Source organism: Lolium rigidum, chromosome 2 (assembly GCF_022539505.1).
Source record: "Lolium rigidum isolate FL_2022 chromosome 2, APGP_CSIRO_Lrig_0.1, whole genome shotgun sequence".
Taxonomy (NCBI): Eukaryota; Viridiplantae; Streptophyta; class Magnoliopsida; order Poales; family Poaceae; genus Lolium; species Lolium rigidum.
In genome coordinates this window covers 60,583,289-60,589,291 of record NC_061509.1, presented here as the reverse complement: position 1 = coordinate 60,589,291, position 6,003 = coordinate 60,583,289, and the positions used below count along the sequence as shown (strand labels likewise).

At 39.9% G+C, this 6,003-nt stretch overlaps 1 long non-coding RNA gene across 1 annotated transcript; it reads left to right on the top strand.

The window, feature by feature from the left end:
* The first annotated feature begins 2,175 nt into the window (after positions 1–2,175).
* On the top strand, positions 2,176–4,818 carry LOC124686559. Its single transcript, XR_006997858.1, has 3 exons — positions 2,176–2,800; positions 2,933–3,697; positions 4,251–4,818. It is a non-coding gene; the product is annotated as an uncharacterized LOC124686559 (long non-coding RNA).
* The last annotated feature ends 1,185 nt before the right edge of the window (positions 4,819–6,003 follow it).

Sequence of the window (6,003 nt, the reverse complement as noted above, 5' to 3'; positions counted from 1 at the left end):
GTTTTAATAATCATCTATTGTCTGATGGTATTTAGCATTCTATCTTGGTAATAACTCATGTTGTAATGGCTCTCCATAGTATTTTTTCAGTTATCTACTCCCGGGAACAGACTTTATCAATAGAGTAAATGGGTGATAATTTCTTAGTTATGTTATGTGTCTTTCAAATGCGGTTATGATATAATATTCAGTAGGATTTTGGGCACTTAAATACCGTTTAAGGTGAATGTGAGGCATTTGCTTATTTGGTTCCCAGATTATAGGCTTAGCTCTCAAGGGCGAAACGATCTTGTCATATAAATCCGGTATCTTAATTTCGTCTTTTATATATGATGATATGTTCTCTTAATTTCTGTGCCATGCCATTGTTGTTCTCACAAGGCCTACTGATAGGCCGATCGAATCATTGTCAGGGTTTGGGTGACTCGATGCTGCAGCAGGTGGAGCAGGAGTGGATGCAGTCTTCGTGTTAATCACAGGTTCTTCTCTCTATTTCTTGTCTTTCTATTCCTGTAATTTATTATCGTATGATTGGTGAGAGATGTTCGAGGAAGAGATCTGGCAGCATTCATTTGAGGTGACTGAAAAATATTGTGAGGCGCATATGTATATCAATCACATGCTTTCCTTCAACTCATCCAAAATGTCAAATATTCACTCTTAATTTTTAGTTTGTTACTTACATTTCCCCACACGCAAAAACTCTCTAGGTTATTGTCTGGTTTATATTAGTATACTAGGTTCAGGCAAATCCTATTTTGTTCCCTTAATACTCTGTGATTCATATCCTACAGAACTAGTGCTAATTAAAAATGATATTTTATAAACCCTATGGTTTGGCAATTAATCATGTTTGTTAATTTCTGTATTTACTACGTAGATGTGAAAATGCAAGGAGGTTTTCCCACAAATATCGATGTTGTCTCCCTGGTGTGATATTGTAGCAGAAATACTTGCACCTGATCAATTCAAATTATTATTCATAATGATAATGATAATGATAATAATAATGAAGTACCTCCATAGGAATAAACAGATAAATGACATGCTTCTGTGAAGCAAACTGGCATTACTGTTTCTGTGGTGTCGATCTTATGTGTCGAGAATGCAGGTGTGCCCATCGAGGGGCTTGCTCTGTACATACTTTTTTTCTGTTGGTGTGAGCTTTCCATAATCTTTTTGAATCATGCATCGGTAAACGTAAAATTTGGACCAATACATTTTCTATTCATTTGGCTATATCTTGCTCTCTCTTAGTTCACTGTTGACCCTTCATTCTCCAGCTCGGTAATGCAGGAAATCAGACCAGCTGATGTAGCAATGGTTGCTTTTTTGCGCTCATTGGCCGAGCTGCGAGGCGAAGCTTATGTTTCTGAAAATTGTGGTGGAACCATGAGGTAGGGTACATGTATGCCTCAATGGTCACCTCAGTGCCACTACTTAGGTTCCAGTAGTCTTATTCTTGAAACATGTGTTGAAGCTAAAATAGTAGTTAATTTTGTACCCGAGCTTGCTAGATTATTTAAATACTTAAATAGTTTGGTCCTTTGGTATTTATTTGTTCTCATCATTTCACCTTTTAGTGATACAGGAGCGTTCCAATGACCACACGAACTCCTCAATTTAATGATGTCAGACAGTGAGTGTTTTCTGCTCTACAACAACAAATAGTTATGTGAGATGCATCTCTGGTTGAGGAAACATATTAATTGTGTGAGGCATATGTGGGTTAGGATATTAAAATGATGCTCCAACATATAAGTTGTGTGAGACATTTTTTGTTTGTTTGCATTTGTGTTGCTATTACTTGGTTCTGTCAACTTCAATAGACCCTACATTGGGGGCTATAAGGTTATTTTGATTGGATCATACTTGGTTGAATCCAACATTCAGTGATTCTTTTTTTCCTAAAATATGGTATTTAAATTTCCAAGAAAAGCATTGGTACGTGAAATGTATTGCACTACAATTTAATTCTGCTATTTCATATTTCAAATGAACTGCGGTTTTCTTATTTATTTATGTATGAATATTGAATATCTAGAGTTAGGGAGGATCTCGATGGCCTTCTGTATGTTTTGGGGCCAATCTATTGTTGTGGTTAACTGTACTCTGATTAGATTGCTTGTTAAGGTCAGTTAGTTTGATAAACATAATGCCTTGTTGCATAGCTGATATCATTTGACTAAATTGTTGCGGGTCATAGTTACATGTTTTTTTTTGTTGCGTAGCCAGTATCGTTGGACTAACTGGTTGTTGGTCTTAATATGATCTCTGGCGTGAGTGGAAGTCTAACACATAATGTCAATATACGCTAATCGTATTCTGGTGTAAAATTTTCTGGGAGCTGATGTCTCATTACATTAGAGAGTTGAAATGTCTGATATAATTATAATTCTCTATGAGCACTATTGATTGGTTACATGCCTATAGTGGGTTAAATGAATTGAATAGCGATTTCGATTGCACACAGTTTGTTCTTGACTTCAATGAGAGGTGTAAGATGTGGCTTCTGCAGTTCTCTGTTTTTATGAACTTAGGATGGTCCTTTGTGGAATCTATGTTGATGATTGTTCTACCTGTTCCTATTATTTATTAATCTTCAGCCCAAGGTCAGGATTCATTTCTTCTTCGTTTCACGCCATAGTCAATTAAAGTAATTTGTGGCAAGAAATTTGTTTTTGTTCTGTCCAAACTAAATTTTCTTTTGATATTCTCACTTGCGCAGGTTATCAAAAGTAAATAATAAAATTCCATTATCCTGGAGTATATCATTAAATGGCAGCTTCTTAATATCATTGTAAGTGCTGATAGTACATCATTTCAGTATTTTAGATGATTTGATAATTACTTCTATTTGATTATTTGGTCTTTGTGAGATTTCCAATTTATATTACTTAATCACCCGTGATTTACTTCTATTTCATGTCAGGCACAGAATCTTTTACCAGCTATCATTGGGGGGGGGTTTAAAGGTTAAGTCTCATCTTACCGATTGTGTGTTCTTTGTAATTAATGGTGCTATAAGAGCAGTTGATGTTTAATATGTACATTTGCATTTATTGATTTATGCTGCTGGAAACATGAAATTATTTGACTTTTTCCTTGCTTTTGGTGCTTTCGGAAAGCTTCAGCGGCGGACAACTTCAAAGCTTGAAGACCACGTAGCAAGGCATGGCAGGAGACGCCGTGTAGCCTACGCCCTTCTTTGTTGTATGGGTCACCACCTTCCTATGCCTCTGGTTTCAAGCATTTTTTTTTGTGTTGTTCCATGTTTTACAACGGGATCAGCTAGAAGCCCTTGTTCCATGCGTCTTTCATATCAAACTGCCAGATGCTCCTAGAGTCTAGCTCTCCTATAAAAAGCTTTTGTACATGCTCCGTATAAGTTTCTTAGCTACTAGAGATATTTCCATTGAGAGAGGATCACACTTAATGTATTCATTTTCAAATTTTGAGTTCACAAGTTGAACATACTTACATGCTAGCTAATTCTTTAATCGCATTGTGCATGTATTATATTAATTAGTCCATTCTACTAATCCTTACTGTTCTCATTTTTCATATCTTATGTATGGTGAAGATACTCATGAATGTAAACTTCCATCGGTGTATTTGCAATCTTCATGGTCCAGTGCCCACTTTTTATTGTGTAATTTGGTTCCATGGAGCTTAGCTGCATTTGTCGCATCCATCGGTAACGATCTCCTTCCTGTCTCTTCCTCTCTTTCTCTGCTACCTAGAATCCTCACCTTACATTGAATCTCGCATCTATATCTATGTTTTTGTGTATATGTCTCCTTGGATCCAATTCATTTTGTTAGTGTCTGTTATGTCGATGAAAATTAAGGTGGCAAAGTTAGGCTGGTCATTGATAGGATGGGCAAGGAGATTATTTGTGGGCCAGTATCATTGTTGTTTGGGCCAGCATTTTTGTCATCTGTCCTAATAGACAGATTGTAGATCCTCTTTTTTTACATCCCAATTGCAGCTGTTTATTTGATAGTTAACCTATAAGGTTTAGACCATCAGAATCCAGGCGCTTTTACATCAGATTGTTGTTATTTAAATGGGACGGTATCTTTTTCATTAATATCGATTGTATTGAAACATATACTTTTTATTGCCTGCAAATTTGTTTCAGCAAATCTCTTAAGAAAATGACAGCATGTTCAATTGACAGAATAAGCCCATAGTTTATGTGTGGAGAAACACATACTTCTGTCTTCAGGGTTCATCTGTTGTTGCAGGATGCCAGTACATGACACTCCTCGGGTTCATACGATTGATCAACATATGTGGGTAAATTACTGTCTGGTAATCAACATGTGTGGGTAAAATTTCAGTTCCTCTATTCTGAACCATTGCTTCACTTGCATGTTCACTGGGCCGAGTGGTGAGGTTAAGATGTCGATGGCATGTCCACTAGCCGAGTGGCGAGCTTGAGCTGTCGCTGCACTTAAGTTCCAATGCATCTGGTCTTCGAATTATTTTTCAAGCAATGATCGCAGTTTTCACTTTTGTATTTGGTTTGTTTGCTTCAAATAAATTGATGCGTCAGGAAACAATCAAATGTATCCATGTACTTGAGAATGGATGGCGCATGGCCATGGCTGGAAGTGACAGAACCGATGCGGGAATTGGCCATCGGAGCTCCGCCACGTCCGCCTGCCCCTCCCCCTCCAAAATCCCGCTTCGTTGTGTCGTGGTACCGTGGGAGACCGGTGGCATGGAGGACCTCCCGGGAAATTGATAGGCTGATGCAAGACACATGATATGTTGTGTTCCTTTGCTCCTCTTCGTTATAATTATTCTATGTATCCAGTAAAATTAAACATATAATTATTCACTCTTTGTTTAATGTTTGCTTATCATCGATGTTTACAAATGTATACAATGAATATTTGCACAAGCTTCGTGGGATCGTGCACCTACAATAAACATTAACACAAACTTCACGGGATCGTGCGCCAAGGCGCACATCAAAATCTAGTATTAATAATAACCAACAAACAACTACTCAATCTTGGTGTACGAATTGTACTGGTTGTATCAAATAAGTTGGGATCATTTCAATATCTTCGCGTTGATAGATGTTGGAAACCAACAAGCCTTTGATAGACCACCACCTAGAATTCATGAATGAACAGATAGTTTCAGTCACCCCTGAAGCCTTACTCTATCCATACTGGATTTTACTGATGTTCATGTATGCCTTACTGATTTTTACTGTCCTTTCACTTTCCTTGAGCTTTCTCAAAATAGGCTTTCGACCCGCTATATTAATATAGCAATCACGCGGTACAACCTACTGCTGGGGCATCAACACAATCACGCCCAAGAGAAAACATAAAAGAAAGAAAAGAGAAAGAAAGCCGAAAAGGTCGGATCGACGAAAACGAAGGTGTTCTGTAGCCGTTGCGCCCTCCGGATAATTCCCACCACGCTCGTAGCACTCTGCAACACAGCGTACCAAGTAGCACCTTCAAGAAGGCATGCGACGACACTGCTACCCGGACTCCTCCTAGGGTTTCCCCCGGTACGCACAAGGGCAAGGAAGGAGAGCTTCACCCAACGCCCTTCAGGAAGGAAAGGTGGCACCCGCGAGCGTCACCGCGTCGGTGTCGGCCAAACCGACATATATTTCTCCCGTCCCTCGCATCCTCGCCCTGGACGTCCATTGTGCTCCACCAAATCCAACGCCCACCAACATGCGCCACCACGACTGCAGAGCCACCATCACCGCCTCACCGCGGCAAACGAATCGAGGCTAGCGAGCTGAATGAGGATCTCAAAGCCGAGGAGCAATGAGGCAGTGGACACGCAGGAGGGATCCGCCTCCATCGCCAATGGCGTACCCGTCCGGACATGCCGACAAGGGGCACACCGGGCACTCCTGGCCTGGCAAAGCACATACCCACCTAATCCATGCTCGTGAATCCCCCGTCGGGATGCTGCTGGACGCGCGCCTCCACCTCACCCACCTCAGCTCCGGCCACCTCC